Genomic DNA, 23,852 nt, shown 5'->3' with positions numbered 1-23,852 from the left:
ATATGTAAAGTCAGACTCCACTCAGACAGCTGTGCACGTGTCACAGTTGAAAACCGTTTCCACAGGGCTCTCAGCTGTGGTCAAAGCAGTTGGTAAAATTAGCCACATGTAGCACAAATTGCTAAAACACATTTTACTATTGTTTGATGAAAGAACGAGCCTGTCGGGGAAATAATGACGACAAACTGCACGACTCTGAAGTAAGAGACTCGACTAAACTGGCTGCCTGCTGGTTACATTCTGTATAAAACACAGGTATGTGTAGTTCAGCAGTTACCCGTCACTATTTGTATCTGTTTCACGACTCTGAATGTAAGTGATTATTATGAATTTCGGATTTCTGTGTGCATAGATGGAAAACAGATCTCTGTTTTTCACGGATTTATTACAGTTATTTGCCGTATAACCACAAACACATATACACGTTAAGGTCGGGTGATTGGATGAATATATCGATGATCTGCGATAGGCTGAGCCTTTCGCTTTTACAAGAGTGATTATTTATTTATTGATTTGTCCATGAGTAAGTTAGCTAATAATGTTGGTTGAAGCTAAGAAAGGAGTCGACGTGAAAAATAACAGCACTGTTTTAATGGCACTCTGTTCCAGCTGTGAGCAAAAGCAGAGATTCGTTTACTCAAACTCATAACAGAAAGAAAGGCAGCAGCTTCTGTTCAGGAAAATAAAGAAATATTTTATTTAAATTAAAAACACAATGGTGGGAAACAGGGAAACTGCCTTTTTCCCACTATATTTAGTATCATATATATAGTATTAAGGTCGATTGATGTAGAGCAGCTGGATAGCGTAGTGGTAAGACTACATGTCTTTGGAGCGGGAGTCGCAGGTTTGATTCCCGGCTGGGGCGTCTGTATCCAGTAAGGGAAGCTGCTCTCAAGAATAGGTGGAAAAACACAATGGTGGAAAACTGGCTTTTTTTCCACTATATTTAGTATCATATATATAGTATTAAGGTCGAAAGCTGTAGAGCAGCTGGATAGCGTAGTGGTAAGACTACGTGGCGTTCGAGCGGGAGTCGCAGGTTTGATTCCCGGCTGGGGCGTCTGTAGCCAGTAAGGGAAGCTGCTATATGTTGAGGTACAACACACATGCTACGGCAAAGGGGGAGCCAGGACGTCAGGGGGGAGGCATCATCACCCCTCCAAGATAGATGTATGTAGTTGTTTAGGAGACAGTTAATCGTGGTAATGTCATGTTAATCAATCAGCATAATCATGATGACAGGGTTACACTGTACTTCACAGATGGACAGCATGATTTCAAAGAGACTAGTTGCTTACTCTGGTATTAGTGTATCACTTTGACAGCGACTTGTTGGGGTTGAACAACAACTTGTTCTTCATCAGCAAAGTTGTTCAACCCCAACAAGTCGCTGTCAAAGTGATACACTAATAAAAGAGTACACCCGTCTCATCTTTGAAATGTGTGTGTCCAACATGTACCAACACACTGAGCCACAGTCAAACCCTGTCATCATGATTATACTGCTTTGCGTCAACAAGTTGACTTGACGAACGACTTGATGAACAACTTGTTCTTCAAGTCAACTACTTTGATGCTGAACTACTTTCATTCACAGTACACAAGGCCCTAGTCTCATCTTTGATGATCATGCTGTCTATGTGTGAAGTACCAACACACTGAACCACAGTGTAATCCTGTCATCATAATTATGCTGATTGATTAACTGTCTCCTAAACAACTACATACATCTATCTATCTATCTTAGAGGGGGGAGGGGTGATGATGCCTCCCCCCTGACCTGGCGTCCTGGCTCCCCCTTGCCGTAGCATGCGTGTTGTACCTCAACATATAGCAGCTTCCCTTACTGGATACAGACGCCCCAGCGGGGAATCAAACCTGCGACTCCCGCTCGAAAGCCATGTAGTGTTACCACTACGCTATCCAGCTGCTCTACATCAATTGACCTTAATACTATATATATGATACTAAATATAGTGGAAAAAAAGCCAGTTTCTCAACATTGTGTTTTTCCATCTATCCATCCATGAGAGCAGCTTCCCTTACTGGATACAGACGCCCCAGCGGGGAATCAAACCTGCGACTCCCGCTCCAAAGACATGTAGTGTTACCACTACGCTATCCAGCTGCTCTACATCACTCGACCTTAATACTGTATATATGATACTAAATATAGTGGAAAAAAGGCAGTTTCTCTGTTTCCTACCAAGTTGTTGTTCATCAAGTGCTGCTTTGTTTTGTCGCTTTGCGTCCTTGAAGTAAACATACACTACACACTATACGACACAAAATCTAGATCTGTATGATAAATCTGTATGATAAATTATACCACCATGTTTTAGGCCCAAAAGAACAACAACGAAAAGTAATAATAATTTAAAAAAATTATCAGAGTTTCTCTAGAAAGCGGTTACAACTAATCCTGTCAGCAGGCTGGTGTCTTCAAACAAGATTGGTAGCACCTAGCTCCACCTATAGGTAACAGGAAGATCTGCCAGCACACAATGACACCACACTGACTTAACATTACACAAACATTTATTAAAACACAATTATATGACAATAAACCTTTTCTTTTAGTGTCCCAGCCCCCAAAACTTTTTGACGTCCTTTGGCCAAACGAACACGTGAGCTCAGCACTTTGTTGGGGCCTTCAATTTGTTGTTGGGGCCTTCAATTTGTTCCTTGGAACTGTGTAGTATCCAGTAACAGCATCTACACCTGCAGCAACGACCATCTCAGGATGGTTCAGCCAGCAGGAACAGGATACTAAAGGAAAAACCAGCCCACACATGAGTGTGCAGAGGAATTAACCAAAACATATTCACAAAGGTGGAAAGTAACGAATTACATTTACTTGCGTTACTGTAATTGAGTAGTTTTGTGTTTTTCAAGTCGGTAATTTTACTTTTACTTAAGTATATTTTTTAAAAAGTATTGTACTTCGCTACATTTTCAATCACACCCGTTACTGAGTAAATTAAAAGAACAAACAAAAAAACCCCAACATTGCGCTTTGGAAATACTGCAGGGAATGATGGGTAGTAAATGGTAAATGGCCTGTATTTATATAGCGCTTTACTAGTCCCTAAGGACCCCAAAGCGCTTTACACATCCAGTCACCCACCCATTCACACACTGGTGATGGCAGCTACATTGTAGCCACAGCCACCCTGGGGCGCACTGACAGAGGTGAGGCTGCCGGACACTGGCGCCACCGGGCCCTCTGACCACCACCAGTAGGCAACGGGTGAAGTGTCTTGCCCAAGGACACAACGACCGAGACTGCCCAAGGCAGGGCTCGAACCGGCAACCTTCCGATTACAAGGCGAACTCCCAACTCTTGAGCCACGATCGCCCCGTAGTAGAACAAATTGGCGTTGGGTCACGATAAAGATGTAGTCTGACATCGGTGGTACGGATCCAGCGAAAAAAGAAACCCCGTCGAATTCTGCTGACCCTGAACTCGAAGAAACCGATGTGAACCCCTGGCCGTATTTAAGGGACCATTTCAGCTTCAAGTGCAAGAAAGGCAACAGCTTTATTATGCAGTGTAAGCTGTGTTTGCCCAGAGAGACCGAGTTAGCAGCTTTTAAAAATTCCACATCAAACCTGCGCAAGCATGTAGAGGTAAGTTAAATGAAACCTGTACATTTATTTTAGCAAAAAGGCTGTGCTCAAGTTAATCACATTAAGTTAAGACATAAGCTGTTATTGGGCACGTTGTTGTCCACGCAACTTACATTTTTTTTACTGGATCGGTAAATTGCCAAAAGAAAATGTGTTTACTTACATTTTTCCTGTTTGTTAATAATAATAATTTATTAAAAAATAGTTCAATTAGACAGAAGACAGAAGCGGCTACTTTCTTACTTAACCCACATATGTTCACACATGTGCTTTGTGCAGAGGTGTTTTTTTCTGTTCTCAAACTGATCTCCCTGTTGGAGCTCAGTCTGGGGGGAGTTATTTTTTTTCTCCTTATCTTTCCTCGTGTTGTGCATTTTCCATTGTTATACCTCTCTGACCTGTCTTCCCCATGTGATGTTTGTGTAATGTATGTATGGTCAGAAGGGTAAGTCGGCGCTGGCAAAGGTCAGCAGCCTTAACCTCAACCTTCAGGATCAATAAAGTTTTATTGAATTGAATTGCTCCTCAAAATTAACAGAGCAGGGCCAAGTTTAAAAAATTAAAACACATTATTATAGCAGCTACCGTACAGCTCAATTCAGTACTTGTTCTCTTATTTGACAGTTTAGAACACATTCTCATGTAAAAGAATTATATGGTTTTGACAGTTTGGTTGGTTTGGTGACCATTATAAATTTTGATGTATAGACTTGCAGTTTAACTGCCACTGCACTTTACTTTGTAAAGTTTTTCTTTTAATTAAAAAACAACTACTTTGAGATTTATCCCATCGTCTTTTTTGCACTACTCAGAAGAGGCTGTCCTCCTGCTGACAAAAAAGTAACTATGTAACTTTTACTCTGAGTACATTTTAAATGAGCTACTTTTTACTTTTACTTGAGTAATTTTTTAGACAGGTAATTTTACTTGTACTTGAGTAAAATTTCAACAAAGTAATAGTACTTTTACTTGAGTAAAAGATTTTAGTACTCTTTCCACCTCTGCATATTCATGACTCCCAGTATCACACTAACAGTTTTACCATCATAAAAATATAAACAGATAAACATAAATACTGTTAAACAAAATCTCTTAGACATCAACACATCAGTACTGACCTTGCATCAGCCGCCACATTAGGACGTAGCCGCTAGCTTGCTTAGCCGCTAGCTTGCTTAGCCGCTAGCTTGCTTAGCCGCTAGCTTGCTTAGCCGCTAGCTTGCTAACAATCAGCTGTCCAGCCTAATAACCTCATTCACACATTATATAACATTTAGCTTCTTTTTGTAACAAACACCATCGCAGCAGCTGAGCTGACACCTCGCTGCAGCGTAAAAAGACGCAGAACATTCAATATGAACATGCGCTGCGAGCCAACTCACCAGGAGATCATTCTTAGTGCTACATGACCTCTCTCTCTCTAACAACACATTAAACATCAGCTTCAACTGCAAATGTTTCGTAAACTTATCGACAGGGACTCGTGTTAAATGTATCCAAGTTTCCAGCTCGCAGAGGGCATGAGAACAGCACGTGCCTCCTCAGATCCACGGAAATCCTGGAGCTGGACTAGCCGCACTGCGGTGCGTTCAATGACTGCCAAATGATCAGAAATCTCAAACTTTGGAAAATAACCTGGGTTACATGTACACACGAGAACATAAACGTGTTGGCACATTTACAGAAAACTACTCAGTTCCCAGCCGTCCTGCTGTCTTCTGTAGTATAAACCATAAATCGTGTAATTCCACCATAAAAGCTGTAACTTCTCTCAGACTTGGCAGTGCAGCCACACAGTCATGTTAAAAGTTCACAGAAATTGGCCCTCTGCAGCAGTGATGGTCATTATGGAGATAAAAAGCCGTCTATTGTCCTTGACCACACTGAGACTTATTATGGTCTCTATTCTTGGAGGAGAAAGTGCCACTTGCAGAGTGTGAGTGCCCGGATTCAATGGTGTCAGTCATTTGCAAGTGAAAAGGTGATATATCAAGGAGGATAATGGCCGGGCTTAAAGGAGAGGAGGGAGAGCAGCGAGACTGAGCATGATGAACCGTATAATTAGCCTCTCGCCCGTATGTGTGTGTGTCTGTGCAATTCCTTTACTTTTGCACTATGTGAACAAGACCAACGTGGAATGAATGACACACACATTCTGCGGCCAACACAACGCTGAGAAATAACTGCAAACACAAAGTATCCAAAGAGCCTGTACACAGGAAACATGCAGCTCAGTATCACACACACAGACTTTGTGCATACAATAGGAAACAACGTGCTCCGCTCAGGAGAGAGGACACCGACAGACTGATTGGTCTGTTGTGGTGAAGACAGCGCCACTATCAGCAGTCTGAACAATACATACAAGCAGGGACTGAGCACCACATGTTGACTCTACTGTCTGAACGTCACAGCAGAAATCATGTTTCCATCCTGTTGCTCAGTTTCAGTGAGCTTGTGTGAATTTTAGCTCTTAGCTGACAGGAGAGGCGCCCGGTGCAGTCTTCAGCTGCTGGAGCCCTTCTGTTCAAAACCTCATGCATCCCTCGTTTGTAAGAAGTTACTGTTGGCAGTCTGGCTATTCTCCTCTGACCTTTGGCATCACCAACAAGGCATTTTCTCCCCGCTGGATATTTTCTCTTTTCCAACCATTCTCAATAAATCTACACGGCAACAAACCAACAAACATGGGACATTCAGAGCTGCTTAAATGTCAGCAGATCTCAACCATGTCTGCCTAAAGGGACGAGGTCCACCTGTCCACAGAAAAGTCAGATCAAAACCAAGTGAAGCTGGCTGACTTATAATGTTGAAGCGTACGTAACAGCAGTGTGTGCAGGTCAGAGAGCCGTACCTGATCTGGGAAGTTCTTCGTTTGCACATTTCCAGGTTGTCTGGAAACTAAATCAGACACAAGAAGTGAATCATGTTGGCATAAACTGAAGATTAAAACACATTTTGGGGGCGATTCCAATCATCAGCTCAAGTTCAGAGGCAGTAAAGTAAATCGGTTGCAGAACTAGTTCAAGACGTGACTCTGATCCTGGGACTGGTTCTGTATCAGTTAACGTCTCGTCTAAATCCACGCTGAATTTTATTTAAAGTGCCGTGTTTATAATTAAATGCAGCATAAAACTAAGTATAACAAATTACAGTTTACATACACGGTAAATACGAGTTCTTTTATCAGTTAGCAAAAGAATAATAAAAGTCCCACACTCATCCATCACGAGTTGTTGCCCCCTGCTGGCCACTGAAAAGAATGCAGTTTAAAGCGCTTCTTCAGAGCCAGTTATATCTATTTTTGTGGCGTCTACACTCCAGACACAGACTTTCAAAGTGACCACACTTCTGATTGGGTCCTTGAGCTCCAACATGGGAGTGAACAGAAGATACCATCATTTCACTGGAGCATGTTTTGCTTGCACAGATGCGAGCGATTCTAAATCTGCCCTGGCTTCAATCCCTCCCTTTCACTTCGTATTTATCCTAATTATGGTTCTGATTTTGCACATCAAGCCGCTTGATGGTTTTCGATGACCCAACAATTAATCAAGGAGATAATGTGCAGATCAGTCAGAATTAAAATAATCAGCAAGTTCCAGGCCTTTGTTTAGACACTAAAACACAAATATTCCCACCCCCAGATCATCCTCATTGCTATATATTTTATGTGCTTATGTATTTATGCCCTGCGTGTCCTCTGTTGTATTTTTAATGGGTGCCTGAGGCAGATACCGAACAATAAAGCGCAGTGAAATCCAGCGGGACACCTGGGTGTTTGTGGCCGTGTTTAACAGCTCTATAAAATGTCGATGAAAACACGAGCGACGCCTCGGAGCTCGTTTAATAGAGGTGTGCGGTCTGGAGACGGTTTCCTGGTGTGAGACAACACGCGAGTCACGCCAGACTTAAGTACAGACCCAGGATCTGCCCCTCGATAGATGCCCTCCCACCACCTGTGGCGCTACCCTTTCCTTTTGACACTTGACATTTGTATCGACGGCGAAGACTTTGGCATTCACCCCGGGAGCAGTCAGCCTGCGACGCCAGCCGACAGGCGTGGGCTTATCGTGACGCTGTGCCACTCGCCACTGAGCCACTGACGACCTTGAGAAGTAATTTAGTGGATCAATATTTACCTGGAGGAGAAGAATGAGGCCTGGGGACGTGAGAGGGAGGAGAGGGCCTGAGGAGAGGGTGCAGGAATGTGGCTCGACACACATTTACAGGGACGAGAGTGAAAGAGAGTGAGTGAGTGAGTGAGTGAGTGTGTGTGTGTGTGTGTGTGTGTGTGTGTGTGTGTGTGTGTGTGTGTGTGTGCAGGTGGACGGATAGCACAGGACATGGAGGTGGAGGAGGCTCAGAGTGCGGCGACAGGAGGGAAGAAAACTAAAGACTGAGATTAAGAGTCTCTTCGTCATGATGTTCCATTCTTGGTTAATTTAAGGTGAATAAAAATCAAAGTCAAGATTAATTTTATCAACTGAAATCAGATATTTTGTGACATCAATGCTTCTGTTTTTACACAAACCGAGCCTTCGTGACTTTTCCTCATAATTGAAAAACCTGCAAATCAGCTTTTTCGTATTTTCCCATCAAGCGTGCACATTACAGAAATCCCCGTCCTTTCACAACGTTTTACCAAAACAAGGCCAGATTAGCGCCGACCTCTTAATTAAAGTGGTCGTTTAATTAACGAGCTTGGCGTATCCTGCAGGGCAGCACGCAGAGACGGGGCTTTTTGGCGGCGACCCGGGGTCGACCGACTTACAAGAGATCCTTTGAATTAATCAGCGTGTTTTCCCCCAGCTGCACGTATGGGACTGACTGGGTCGACGTCAGGAGGCCGCCCACAGGGACTCAGCATGAGGAGGGAGTGCTGCTGCTTCATGTTTCACCTCTTTTCTCTTAATAATAACATCCCAGTCCTTACAGTTTCTTCTTCTTCCATCTCCAGTATTTTCTCCATCCATCACAGATGATGCCATTACCTTCACTGGACCCATTAGAAAGCTCCTCCTCTTCCTCCTGTCAGGACTTTATGAAGGATGTTCTGCATCCTTTAACGGCGCTAACTGGATGAGATCTTCTTCCAGGGCGGTCAACTGTTTCTCTCAGTGTTGCATTTTCATAAGAGGGTTTCATCGGCGTCTGTTTGACCAGTTTAACAAAAGCGTGCACCGTCTGCAAAACTGCTGAGGTCAGGAGTGCACGACACAGTAAGATCTGCAGAAACCCAGCAGAACGTCGTCATGTGGGCATCGTGCCGCCACCACTTCAAGGTAAACGGTCTCTGTCGTCCGTGTGGTGTAACGAGAGCGTGCTGTAACACGCCACCTGCGTTCACTGCTCCATGGTCCAGTGCTAATGCTAATCTGCCCTCTGTAGAGTTGCTATTAGATTTAATGCATCCATCTTTCCTGCTTCCATCATAACAGCTGTAATAACACACACACACTAACACGTCCCACTCACCGATGAGCGTTTGAAACGTCACCTGTCAGCAGTTTTTAAAGGTGACTTATTGGGGAAGCTTACAGGTGGATAATGGACTCCTGTGACTACATGTGGTTTCCAGGTTGGGCTGTGCGGACTGTGTTAAGATTACAGTCGCACACTGCAGGGCTGAAGCCTGATTGGCTCACTGGAACTAGCAGAGCTGTTTAAAGTGCCGGCAGGACTGTGGACGTGGTGTGCTCGCCACTTTTCTTAATCCCCACCCATTCGAGAGAACACAGCGTGCACCTGGAAATGCACACGAACCAGAATGCAGAAACTATAATTACATGAATATGTTTGCATATATATCTGATGGAGTTGCACTCATGGGTCATGTTGCTGACTCACAGATTTGGGTTTGCATTTCTGCTTTGAGCATAAAAACCTCAGCAGCTCAGACAGACGTGTCAGAGAGGCCGACCGGCTGAAAGAAATGATTCAGCGTTGGGAATGTGTGCCATGTAATTTCTGTTTATGTCTAAAGCCTTAAGACTCGCCAGCGTGCTGCTCGTTCTGGATCTGCACCTGAAGCAAAGCACGTTCAACCTGAACGCCCAGAAAGGACGAGGAGACATGATCCGAACTGAGGAGACAGGAACCGTTTAGTCAGACTCCTCAGGAGGTGATCTGTATATCAGAGGAGGACGAGAGGAAGAGGTTCTATCTGATTAATCTGCTGCTCGGGGGCAACTGGATGAGAGCAGCAGCTGGATGAGTGAGGAGAGGAGGAAGCAAACCAGAGAGGAGGATATATAAAGTTACCTGAGTGAAAGCATCTCACATTCTCAGAGGGCACATTTTCTCCTCTTTGATGTGATTTACTGGATTGACTTCGAGTATGGAAGCGTTTGAAAGAGACAGAGCAAATGAGAGCAGACACGTCGTGCTTTCTGTGGTTTCCTCTCATTTACACACAGTGATGAATAGAATAGAATAGAATAGAATAGAATAGCCTTTATTGTCATTGTACAGAGTACAACGAAATTGGAGTGCCACTCCCTTGGTGCAAGTTTCAATAATAAATATAAATGTAAAATATAAAAAGTACAGAAAAAAAAACAATCGTAAGTACTCAAACAATAGTATGTACAATATATACAGGGTAGCAGCATTAATATAATGACAGTATGAATAGCAGCATAATATAATGACAGTGACGGTATGGAATAGGTTCAATTGTTTTTGTGCTTATTTACTACGGTGATAGCTCTGGGAAAGAAGCTATCCCTGAATCTGTTTGTCCTGGTTTTATGTGACCTGTACCGTCGGCCTGACGTTAATAGTTCAACAGTTGGTGCTGGGGTGAGAGTGGTCCTGATGATATTGCCAGCTCTGCTGAGGTACCGAGAGTTTGCAGTGACCTCCAGGCTGGGCAGAGAGCAGCCAGTGATCTTCTGGGCTGTGTTGATGACCCTCTGCAGTACTTTCCTGTCTGCAGCTGAGCACCCTGCATACCATGTTGTTATGCCGTACGTTAGGATGCTCTCTATGGTGGCTCTGTAAAATGTCACCAGCAGCCTCTCCTCCAGGTTGTTCCTCCTGAGCACTCTCAGAAAGTGGAGACGCTGCTGGGCCTTTTTAACCACCGCTGTAGTATTTGCAGTCCAGGAGAGGTCATCAGATATCTGCACGCCCAGAAACCTCATGGAGTGTACCCTCTCCACACAGCTCCCGTGAATGTAAAGTGGGGCCGGGTCTGCTCTGCCCTTCCTGAAGTCCAAGATAAGTTCTTTAGTTTTCGTGGTGTTCAGTTGGAGGTTGTTAACTGAACACCACTCACTCAGTCTGTTGACCTCATCTCTGTAGTCCGACTCATCCCCCCTTGAGATGAGTCCAACCACTGTGGTGTCATCCGCGAACTTTATGATGGTGTTTGAGAGATGGGTAGGGGAGCAGTCGGATGTGTAGAGCGTAAACAGGAGGGGACTCAAAACACATCCTTGTGGAGACCCGGTGCTGAGTGTGATGGTGCTGGACCGGTGGGGGCCGAGTCTGACAGACTGTGGTCTATTTGTCAGGAAGTCCTTGATCCAGAGGCAGATGGGGGTGGAGAGTCCCAGGTGAGACAGTTTCTGGACCAGGATCTCCGGGATGATATGATTGAATGCTGAGCTGAAGTCCAGAAAGAGCATTCTCACATAGCTTCCTCGGTGCTCCAGGTGACTCAGCGCAGTGTGGAGCGCTATGGTGATAGCGTCCTCGGTGGAACGATTTGTCCTGTAGGCAAATTGGTGGGGGTCCAGAGTGGGAGGCAGACCGGCCCTGATGTGCTGACAGACCAGTCTCTCAAAGCACTTCATCACTACAGGCGTAAGTGCAACAGGCCTGTAGTCATTTGGGCTGATGATGTCGGGAGCCAGTGTTACGCATCCTGCACCTGTACAAATGTTGTGTTACTCACAGGTCTGATGTGCTGGTCTCCCGTCAGCTCCCTCCAGAGATCAATTATTGGGCCACTTTTCCACAACCAAATGTTGTAGCTTTAAATATGTGTTTAATCAGGACAACTGTAGCGACTCCAACCAGAGGCCACAGTCATCTGAAATCCAGGGATCAATAAAACCATCTGAGCCACACCAACATGTAACCTGATGCCTGTTTTTTCCTTGTTTGGTGCTTTGATTTAGTTATTTGAGATTTTATTCTATTTATGTTTCCATGTAACCTGTGAAGAGACTCAAAGAAATAATAAGGACTTCTTCAGTTTCCCTTCAGAGTTTCTGATCAGATACGACTGATAAAGAAGCTTCGAACAGCAAATGTTTTCCTTTCACTTGCAGGACAAACCCAGGCAGCAGTCAGAGGCTTCACTTTGATATCCTGGACGGTGTTTTCACCGCAGCTTCATCTGCCAGCTTCAGTGTCGCGTCTTCCATTTTCCTCCTGACGCCGCTTCTCCTCCTCTTTCTGTCACATCGGCTCACCTCACAGCCAACCTGATAACTTCTCCCCTCCCTCAAAATCTCACTTCCTTTTCCTCTTTTTACTTTGAGCAGCGCATCAACCCGACAGCGTTGCCTCCTCCTCCTCTCTCCTGCTCGTCGCGCCTCGTCCAGCTCCATCCATCATCCTCTTCCTCCTCTCGCTCGTCTGAGAGCGATGACCTTCTTGCAGTGAGTCATCTCCACCCTGACAGCTCCTCCATGTACCTCCTGCTTTCTGCTGCCTCTCTGTTGCCCCTGTTTACCTCAATTCCCTGTCACTCCTCATCCCACCTCAGCAGGCTAACCTAATACTGTCACCTCCTCGTCCTGCTCCATTTGTCTCTCATCGTTTCACTTTTTCTCTCCTCCTGCACACTCCTGCTACCTTCACTGTTTTTACCGCCACTATTTAGATGTTGGGACATTTCACCATTTCCTCTTTGCTCTCAAAATGCCCCATGAGGTGCATAATGCCTCATGGGAACACAATATAAACCTAACATGTGTCTGTGGGTGATGTTTCCCTTTGGTGTAAATTTTGTGACATATTTGTACAAATTAATATTTTTCCAAACTGAATCATCCTTCTTTAAAAGACCTTTAATCCTGGTGTTTATTAGTATAACTAATTCAGAGACACAGCATTACTGTAAATGCACGAGTTTGTGGCGTTGCTGTATTCACTCCAGGATTTATTTGCAAACACGAGGTCTAAACTCGACCCACAGCTGTGCCCGAACTGCTGCAGAGCCAGTTTGTGTTTCAGCACGTTCACCACCCAATCCTCATGCAGGGTTAACGGAGGAGTCCGAACAGAATCATGGTGGGAAGAATCTGAGGGCCAACCCGGTCTTTAAGTGATGACCTATGAACCCTGCATCCGGGTCCAAACGACTGTTTGCTGTTGTGTTTTTAACATGTTTTAATGTTTCTTATTCTATTTAATCTGAACGAGCCCCTAAAAACAGTCCGTGATCACTGTCGACCTGTTTTTGTTACCACTGTTCATTTTAAAGCTCAGTGTTTAAACCCTTACGATGTAACTGCAGCCCATGCAGCAGTATATGAATGACTAACCTCGTATTGTGGATGGATTATCTCAGTTGTTCTCCTGGCTGAAGTCTGGTCCGTTTACAGCATCCTGCCATGCGATTGCATTTGTCTCTAACCATCAGGAACCCTCACGTTAACTTTTATCGAGTGGAAAAAAGTTAGCGTTCATCCTCCAGCGTCACTGTGCTAATGTTATGCTAACGTAGCTGGTTTGCTAGCGATCATGTAGCACATCATTATATACCAGCTAGCCCAACTTCAGTAACCCTACAAACGTCACTGCTGTTTAGTTTCTGTCTTCATTTATGTTGGAAGTGATAGCAGAGCTGTACGCTTGAATTGTTTCAGAAATCTCTCAGTCACAACATGCTACATCATGTTTAAGTGGAAACTAGCGAACTAACTGTTAACTTCAAACCCTGTTAAACTTTTCAGTTCTGTTGATGCCTGGATGTTAAACTTCATTCTTACACCTGGTGTGGCTGCTCTATCAGCAGGCTAATGGCATCAGACTTAAAGAGGTTGCCAAATTGATAGCTCTTGGTGACACTGGCCCATTAACTCTGCTAGCTTTCAGGCCTCAGCTCTTTGTTAGTGGGGAAACTACGGAACAGGCTCCAGATCAGGCATTGACAAACACACCACCAACAAAACACAACTTTCCTGGGTTTCAGAGTCTTTGACATGCGATTTTCACTCTGGCTCCTGAATGGTTAAGAACCAACCTGCACGGTCAGATCACCAAAACTGAGGAGGAAATGCTATGCTATGTGTGTGCAGCAGGGATCGTGTAGAAGATTATTTAAACTTAAGAAAAGCTCCAAAAGTCAGAGACGGGTTTAGAAGCCAATTCAGGACCTGGAGAACCAGACGTGAGCCAAACAGTGGACGTCACAGCCCTCTATAACCCTTCAAACACTTGGTAACACGCCGTCATCAAAGTCTTAGAGTCTCAAACCAACAGGGTGCAGTTAAGCCAGGATGAAAAAGCAGAGAAACACTGCAGCTTGTGTGACAATCAGAGAAGCACAACCTCCTTCCTACCGAGCACTGACTTTCACCTTCTTGCTGCAGGCTAACGAGATAGTGGCACCTCCTCCCCCATCCTCACCCCTGCTCCCTCACCGTCACCCCTCTACTCTGACCTCCATGCTGCAAGCTAATTAGAGTTCATCCTGTTCCCATCTTCCATCTTCTTTCTGTTCCACTTTCTGCCCCTTCACCGCCGCCTCCTTTCTCCTCCAAGTGGCCCGACAAGAACTCCTCGCCACAGGCTAAAGTGGGTGCTGTCACCTCGTGTCCTTTTCCTTTGTGGCAGGCTGAGGAGTCACGGGGGCGCAACGTTTTAAAGGAAAAACACAGGAGTTTTATTTTCTCCCTGGAAGTCAAACAGATATGACTTCTGCTGGACTAAGAAGTTTTTAAAGTTCCTCTATCTCAGCCGACACCACGAGATGACCCAGGGTTAGCTTGTCGATGCCAAAGCCGAACGTACTCCTGTGGTAAAGGCTGAACACAGCTGGCAGCTTGTGCTGCTTGTTGTTCCTAAAGTCCAAGGAACTACGTGCAGACCTGATGAATCAACACCATGAAACTCGACTAAGGTTTGTAGCCGACCACGCAGACAGAGAAAAATCCTTAAAAGTCAGGCCTGTGCAAAGAAGATGACCATCTAATAAATTCTGGATAGAAGAAGGTTCAAAGATCCAGCGATGACAGAAGGCGTCTGATTAAAGTCCGGGTTGCTGAGGGTCAGTCAGAGAATATTACATCTGCAGTATGTATAACTTTGACCCTGTATGAATGCTTTTTACTCTGATGGATGGATGTTGTCCACAGTTCATGTCCATAACAAGTGTAACATCCACATAATATACTCAAATATTTTAAACTTTGAAAGTTTCTCTGCTGAAAAACTTTTAGAGCATGGAGCTCTTTGTTGAACCTGCTCACCTTTCAGCTGTGTTTGCCCCAAGAGGTGAAAACAAGCAGAGCTGCTGCAGAGAGGAAAAGAGGAGCTGAACCTCCCGTGTCTCCCGTTCACCTCTGTAATCTTTCCTTTCTCCTGAAACGACCTGCTGTGACCTCTCCCAGCTGTTCGCATCTCTCTGTGACCTCTCCTCGTGCCTCCACTCCTGAATCGACCACTGCGATCAAAATAAACCTTCAACGCCCTCAGAACAAAGCGTGAAGCGCTATTTTGTGCCGCATGAACTCCTGAAATATGAGCTAAACACCAATCGCCTCTATGCTACTTTTTTCTTCTGAGTTGTCTCTGACGACAACGCCACTTAAAGAAAATCTGCCTCCCTGCTTCTGTACAGTCAACATTAAAATATGTGCATCATAATTACCCAAAATATCCAAAGACTACTAAATGTTTGAGGTGTGAAATAAACCGCAATGGAGCAAAATATGGGCGTGTGTGGTTGGAGGATGCGTGCGTGCGTGCGCGCGTGGGGGGGGGGGCAATATTTTTCTTGTAAAACAAAGGGGGGCCCAGCAAAAAAAGTTTGGGAACCACTGGACTAAACAAAGAAACAGACTTGGTGAGGGAGGCCTGAGGGCCCGATGTCATCTAGCTATGCTCACTGCCCGGGACCGTGGAGCCTGACTGGCATTCGCCATAGAATACCAAAGTTAGCAGGTCCACGGCTGCTGCGCTGTTCAGCCTGATTGGTTTGGCGTTGGGTCAGTGATGGCGAGGCACAGAGCCGACAGCACCTGACTGCCATTAGGTGTTGGGTTGAAATCCTTGGACCTATTTCCAGGCCCTGAGCCAAAGGTATGCAGGTTCCCGGAGGATGAAGGACCGGCCCCCACACTCGCCTGACTGAAAACATTTTGTTTCAGTCCATCCGATGCCATCCGGTTGAATCTTAGACTGTCCAGGAGCTCAGCGACGGCCTGGTGCAGATCTGGAAGGAGATCCTGCAGGACGCCATCTGTCGTCTCATTAGGAGCGTGCCCCTAATGAGATCTCCAGGCATGGATACAAGCACGTGGGCCCCACATATACTACTGAGTACCCTTTTGAGTTGGCAAAATGGACTAACCTGAATCTGTGATCAGTTGTTGACTCATTTAAGCCAATCAGGAGCCCAGATTCTGAAGTGTTTTATTCAGCTGAGCCATGTTGTGGTTTGTTTTTGAAATCCTGGTACACTGCCGACTACAAACAATCTATTATTTTACCATCACAGCTGCATTTATTGCCCGTCGACCCTTCGTCATTTCCCTCACGCTCCCGTCTCCTCGACCTCGTCAGCAGCGACTCACCGCTCTGAGCCTCCAATGGTGCTAACCAGATAAATGCCGATGTCAGCAGTGATGAATGGGGAGCCTCGCCGCCTACCCAGCATGCAGTGCTGCAGCACTGGAACGCAGCTCCATTAATTATCATTCACAGCAGAGGCCTAAGGGCAGAGATCCGTCTCCGCCCGTCGCGCTCCGACGCAGTTTTGGGAGAAGACGTCTCTCTCGCTCTTTCTTTTCTCTGTGTGGATAATTTCTACATCTCTGGAAATGTGAACGAGCTGCTGAAGAGCCGAGTGGTAAACGGAGGACATTCATGAATGCCTTTTCAAGTCCTCTCAATGACCACATTCAGCCGCACAGCACTTTATCTGTCACACACAAACACACAGATGGATAAATTAGTGGCAGTTTTTGGTTCAGTCTTTTGCCCAAGGACATGCGGACTCAACCGTCCATGCCCTCTGCCACAGACGCCCTCAGCGAAGTCCACGAAGACACGAATGAGCAGAGAAATAATAATAAGCAAAGCAGGACAGAAAAGACAACCTTGAAGAACAACAAAATGACCCAAAGTAAGCACAAAACAGACAAAAGCACCACAAATATAAAATTAAACACACTAAAGGATCACAAGATAACTCCAAACGTGCAAAGGACGACTCAAGAAGTATTAAAGCGCCACACAACCCTCTATTTATGTAATAATACTCAGAATGATGATCCAGAGATGTGAAATCATCAAAATCACCATGAAAACACCACAAATGAAAATAAGAAAACATATTAAAGAAGCACAAAATTATCACAGAATCGTTTCAAATGTCCAAAAACATCCATAAAGACACAGAGCTCAACATTAACTATGCAAAAAGTACCACAACAACCCACAAAGTGATCTTTGGGAGATGGAAAATAATCACAAAGAGATATTAAATGAGGAGGGACACGGTGAATAAAAACAACCTCCGAGAACAAACAGTGATCAAGGAGACATAAAAAAAGCACAAAATCACAAAAACCTGGTGTAAGACGACAAAAACGAAACAAAATCAGACACAAACGATCATCAGGACATGATGCTCAGCATCACGTCGCTCCTTCGTTCTCCTTCCACTGATGAGGAGGCTCGAAATGTCACACCAGCGGTGAAGATGGCGTCTAACACACATCCATCACGACGAGCTCCAAACGAGCTCGCAGGCACAGATGTTGTTTGGTCGACTCTGATACAAACTGCAATAAATGATCATTAGGCCGCTCGTGTCGCCGTGAGCTCAGAGACGCCGAATCTCAGCGGGGAAGCCTCTCAGTGTCAAAACGCCCGGGAGGAGAATCTCCCTGCACATTTGCCCGCACCATTACCCGCACAATCACCTCCAAATTAAACACAGCACGGGCGGCGCCCTTTTCCCCTTCCTGCTATCCAGACTTCCCGTGACCCCCCCGCCGCTCTGACGCTGATTAAACTCCCATTCGCTCTCGTTAATTAGTTCACGCCCTCTTTGAATCCAAACTCTGCAGCGTCGGGGTTGATCAGCGGGACTCCTCTAAGATCCACGGAAGCCAATAAACACCACGGGACGCTCGAGAGGAAGGACCGCGGTGGAGGAGCTGCCATAAATCAGAGCTACGGTCTCAAGTATGTGCAGGTATCCACGCACAACGGCAGCTGCTCCCACAAAGCAGCAAACCAATCAGAGCGGGTTAGCAACAGGCCCAAAGCAAACACGCCTCACAAAATGTTTGGCTTCATTAAGGACGCGCTATCAGAGCTCATCCTTTCCCCCGATCACGCTACTGTAATCACATTACATTTTTCAGTAATGCAGTCATGTAACGAGTCACCGGACCAAATTCACATCGCTGTCAAAATGATGTCCTCACTTCTGCTACAGAAGGTTTCCATGTCAAATGGACAGAAAGCTGCACTCAGCTGATTTCCCTTCATGCACCGCACAGCACAGAGCAAACTGCATCCAGCACAAACAACTGCAGCACAACTGCTAACACAACAGCTGCTCTTTACAAGCATCAGCACAGACAGCGAGCTAACACAACGCTAACAAGGTCACAAAAGCAGCGATGAGCAGCGTTCATGCTTCACACTAAAAGATGATCACATCGTTAGGATAAGAATCTGTGCTGGTGTGTGGGACTGTAGCTTCAGGATTATATTATACTAACTGGTAACATGTCATGTCACAGATTAATGCAAAGTAATGTAATGTTTTCAGGCAGTAACATCCCCTATTACTTTTAAGAAAAGTAATGCAAGTGTAATATATTACTTTTTTAGTAACAATCCCAGCACAAATGGACCTGAGACTGTGGTCAAATATAATTAGAATATCAAAACACATGACTGTAAAAAGACGACCATCAAAAATGATGTAAAATGACCAAAGTACCAAAATCAACAACCCCAAGAATCAAAAGTGATCCCAGACTGACTGCAGTAACCTCACAGTGGTGGGAGACCACAGCATGAGTAACATCATCGCCACCGTTACGTTAAAAACAGAGACTAGGCCACCGCTCGCCTTCAGTTAGCGTTCTCAAAGTGGCTCTGGTGCTTCAGGGCCGCCACAAACGATTATTTTTGCGATTAGTCGACTAATCAGATCATCATCCATTGGACGTAAAACGTACAGCTTATTGCTCCAGCAGCATCTGCTCTTATATAATTATAGCTGAAGTGTTTAAGGTCTGTGCTAACTAAAAATAAAGACAAGATGATAGTTTATTAAATTTTAATGAAGTTTGCAGATTGTTTTGGTGAAGTTTAATAAACTCCTTGCTATCTAAAATATAACAGGACACCGGAGTAAATTCTGGAGCATCTCACACTTCTGATAATCAGCTGTCTGCTTGACGTTTATTCAGCTGTGTAAAAAACTATAACTTTAATCTCAGCCAAACCGATTTACTCAGGAACAAATAAAACACTGAAAAAAGCCAAACAATAACATTTTAAGTTATCTAAGTGACTCATATATCATGTTTAACCTGAGTAACGAAAGACGGCGGTGGGTTTGAAAACGATTTGCTCTAGTGAGCCTTGCCCCCGGCTAGCTATCGAGCTAGTGGGTAACAGACGTCTCCGAAAACGTCGGAGCGCTTTTGAAAATATGTGGTGTCTTGATAAACTGAGCAGATATTTGAGGTTTACACAGCTACATAATAATAAGAGTAATATTAAAACTAACTAGCTGCCGCCATTGTTGGAAACTGAGCAGGGCTGCGCTATGAATTCTGGGACACAGCTTCTTCTTCTTCGGGGTTTTACTTGTACATGCAGTGCTGCCATCTTCTGTTTCAGTCCGTTATTACACTCTCAAATCCTGCTACTTATTCCTGCGTCTTTTGGGATCTTACAAAGCTTCAAACGACGCATCGACTATTAAATCAGTCGTCGACGATTTTGATAGTCGACTAATCGTGGCAGCCCTATACAACAGCAATTACATGCAGACAATAGCTGATTAACTGTGATAACAGGGTAACAGGTGAGCACACTTGTTAGGCATAAGATAAAAAGCATGTGTTTGTATGAATGGGTGAATGAGGCAAGTTGTATGAAGCACCTTGAGTGCTCAGGGAGAGCAGAAAAACAAATAAGAACTGGCCCATTAATGGTTTTTTGCCCGTCTGATTGCAGTCGAGACAGCAACTGTTTGGAGACTGGTTGCCTCCCACCAGGCAAACCGTGCAATCAACCTGCATTCGAAAGTGGTCGCCCAAAGATGGAGGGTGTTGACCGACTGGAAGACTAGTTGGCTAGAAGCATCAAATGACCACAAGATTTAAAAGATTACTTTGAAAAACTGCCATAAAGCTCCATAAACAGACGCAAGGAGACAAAACAAGCCTGAAGAGGCAAAAACAACACAAAGAGACACAAAATAACTCAAAAAGAAACAGAGTCACAAAACACCAAAAACACAGGCTACAGAAGACAAAGGCAGCAGTGCTGTAGAAACACACGGTGAGCGGTGCTCAGTGCATCATGGGAAATCCTCCAGCGTACAGCAGCATAGCTCAGGGATGTTCAGGGTCACCTGATCCAGCCTGAACCGTGAGACCAATCATATTTGTGTGCACGCCACTGATGCATGCAATCACATCTTTACTCTAAAGTGATGAAAAGAGTCCTCCACAGTCACTGCAGGCTTTATGTATTTCCTGCCAGCTGTGGACTCGAGACTTTCTGCGTTTCTATTGATTTCTCCATTTTCCAGCAGCAGCGATGTGGCTGAAATGAAAACCTGCTGACACACAGGTCTCACAAGTCAGACGCTGTTGGAGAAAACCATAAATATTAGGACCCCTCGATGGTTCCTTCAAGTTTAGGAGTGCCTCTGTCACGCCCGATGCTCTCCGCCACCTCGTGAACTTAATGGCATTTTCTTAATGAAGTGGTGCTGTGATGCTGAGGGAGGTTTCTGTGTACCCACGAGTGCCCCTCTGCCAGCAGCGTCTTTATCGCTAATCTGCTGGAAACTGTGAGAGGTGGGTGAAAGCCGAGGAGGGCAATGAACAGATTTATGGCAACAGTTAAACACTTTGGCTCCAGTCGAGTTTGTCATTAGGTCACACATTAGCACACGCACTTTACAACGTGAACATCCATGCTGGGAAGATGGCTGGCATGAATCATCGCCACACAATTAATTACTGATGAATTCATTCCTTATTTCCAGTTTCAGGGTTGGTTATTGCAGAGACATTTGAGGAGTTGGTAGAAAACTGATGCTGGATACTAGATCCAAATCCATGGATAGAAGTGCAGGAACCTTTGTGTTGACACATGGCTGCGTAACACAACACATGGCTGTGTAACTGCGACTATACATTTATGATTGTACAATTTAACAAACTTGCCAGGGTTTAGTTAATCACACCCACGCCTTCCACCACGAGCATCGCAGACAAATCTCGATTCCCCACATTCCTGCATGACGTCTAGTTTCCTAAACCGAACTCAAACAAAGCTGAAGTCTTTGTTATTGATCCTGATCGTATTATATTCATGTCACTTCAGCTCAGCTTGGACAACTTAAACCTGACCCAAAGCAATCTGCTACACAAACACAAACTCAATCCACAACTCAATATTAGCGCCTCAAAGGCCGAGTCCAGTTTGGTCAATTGTCCCATCAATGTTTTGCTTTGTACAGATTGGAAATACTGCAAAGGTTAGGCCAACACTGAATAATTTACAGCAGCGTGCAAAAGTCTTGAGCCAGCACTCAAAGAAGTCTGGAGACGTATTCCTGAAGAAATTAAGGAACGCTGCATCAGTGAGCTCATGCTGCGTGGTAGAATTGGACCTTTGTGCCTTATATCGTGTATTTGTATCTATGTTTCACATATTGCAATAAATGACTGCATTGGTTTCTTGTTTTCTTAGTAAAACAAAGAAATGAGTGGTGATCCAAAACTTTTGCACATTGCTGTAACTGAGCAGCTTACCTGTGCCCTCATTTCCTCCTGATTAGATTATTGGGATTCACTTCATACTGAATGATGGAGAGGTGTGTCGTCTGCAGCTGTAACAGCTGAAATGATCCCTAAAAAGTTGCTTTTAAACTAAAGTGATGTGACATCATAAACGTGATGTATCCCATGGTTACGGTGTGATGCACACTAAAGCTGAGGCGTACTTCGACCTGCTCAAATTCCTGATTTTAAGTCCAATGAATCAGAAGAAAGACAAAGACAGGACGACTCCTCCCTCCGGGTTTCCTCAGATCAGACAGCATTTCCGATCTCACCGGAGACTTTTTACGGATGAACCTGGACATAAAGGCGACCCCCCAGCGGGCAACGCTTTCCTCTGATCTCCAGATTAGGATGCAGGGCGTCGGCCCGTCTGTGCTCGTGTGTGATGAAAGGTCTTGTTCCAACACTCGGGCTGTCGCAGGAGAGCAGAGAAGGGCGAGCAACAAACAAGGAAACGGTGATCAATAACCTACAGGGAGAGGAAGCTCGGACAATACGCTCAGACGGAAAACATTAAACTTTCATGTTTGAGTCTCTCGGGCTTCAGTCTGGAGGTGAAATATCAACATCCGCACAAACGCCTCAGCGTCCCAAACTCCTCCAGACGTCTTCACTTCTGACTCTCATTTTTTAAACTCGCGCCGCCGACACACGTGAGGCCTGTTCACTGCACAGGTGTGTCTGAGACAAAGCTGTAACGATGTAAGGACACTTGAAGATGCGAGCATGGAAAACTTCACTGCTAATTTTCACAGATCACATCATTAATCAGGGATAAAAATAACTGCGAGCTGCAGCTCGCTGGAGCCTCGTCTACAAATAAAATATGAATTTCCTTTCTACAGTATAGAAGCACTTTACAGCCCGAACGTTCAGCTCACCACCGCTTAAATTATCAACCGCCTCCCTCGACAGTCGGGGACAGCGGCCTGATATTTTTAGCTGGTCAGGCCCAGTGAATAAACCAACAGGTTTTCATTCTTAATGACGAACCAGGACTCGCACAGTTTTAATGACACAATCTCTCAACGTGGATTTGAAAATGAAAATACAAATGAAAAGTAGGAAAAAACCTAAAAGCATTTGGACATGATGATTTTTGTAGCTCTGCGTCTGTCACACCACCACAGCGGCTTTTAAATCAAACTATCAGGATGTCAGTGAAGTGCTGACTTCAGCAACTGTTGAGGCTTTAAAGCCATTTTTAGAAGAGCCTGATTTTCAGACACCTAAACATAATCAGACAAACATGACTATAAATATTAAACTGCTTGGATGAAAATGCTTTGACAGCCTGAAGGCTTGGACCCACTGTCACAGGACCGGCTGCTCAGCGCTGTCTGTCTTAAATTAAAGAAAGAACGTAAAGTGAGCACGCTGTGTGCAGGCAGTATGATCAGTGGTGTGAGTGCATGAGTGGAGAAATGGTGCATGTTGTGTTGTTTAGTGCAAGAAACCAAACTGAAGGTGTCTCTCACACAGCAGCTACACTCTAAAGGCTTTTGCAGAGCAGCAGCACGCTGGGCTCAGGCGTTCCCAGTGTTGCTGACTGGAAATGTGTCCATTCCCAACGTCTGCAGAAAGAACTACCACAGCAATGGGCTCCAGTGTGGGTGGAGTGGGTGGTCACACCGTGGACATCACCAAATGAGGTGTTTCTTCTGAGATGCACTGCTGGGTGTGTAGACACCTTCAGCTGCTTGTTGTGGGTCTCTCTCTGTTTACGTTTCATCTTCAATAACTGAAAATCTGCTTCGCTGGGTCGAGATCAGGTGACTGACCACTGAATTCAATTCAATTTGATTTATATAGCCCCAAATCACAACAATGGTCAATGTGTTTTTATTATAAGTTAAAACCCCACAATAATACAAGGAAAAGCTCAAGAATCATATGACCCCCTATGAGCAAGCACTTTGGTGACAGTGGGAAGGAAAAACTCCCTTTTAACAGGAAGAAACGACTGTTGGAGGTGAGGAA

At 44.9% G+C, this 23,852-nt stretch overlaps 1 long non-coding RNA gene across 2 annotated transcripts in view; it reads right to left on the bottom strand.

The window, feature by feature from the left end:
- Window positions 1-1,211: 1,211 nt before the first annotated feature.
- The window catches only part of LOC120722938, a 41,058-nt gene continuing 18,417 nt past the window's right edge, over window positions 1,212-23,852 (bottom strand). For both annotated transcript variants that reach the window (XR_005693640.1, XR_005693641.1), the window contains one exon: window positions 1,212-2,772. This is a non-coding gene — a long non-coding RNA (uncharacterized LOC120722938). The remainder of the gene's footprint in view (window positions 2,773-23,852) is intronic.

Source organism: Simochromis diagramma, unplaced genomic scaffold (assembly GCF_900408965.1).
Source record: "Simochromis diagramma unplaced genomic scaffold, fSimDia1.1 OVJJ01000669.1, whole genome shotgun sequence".
Taxonomy (NCBI): domain Eukaryota; kingdom Metazoa; phylum Chordata; class Actinopteri; order Cichliformes; family Cichlidae; genus Simochromis; species Simochromis diagramma.
The sequence above is the reverse complement of the archived record's forward strand: the minus strand, read 5'-3'. Positions and strand labels throughout refer to the sequence as shown.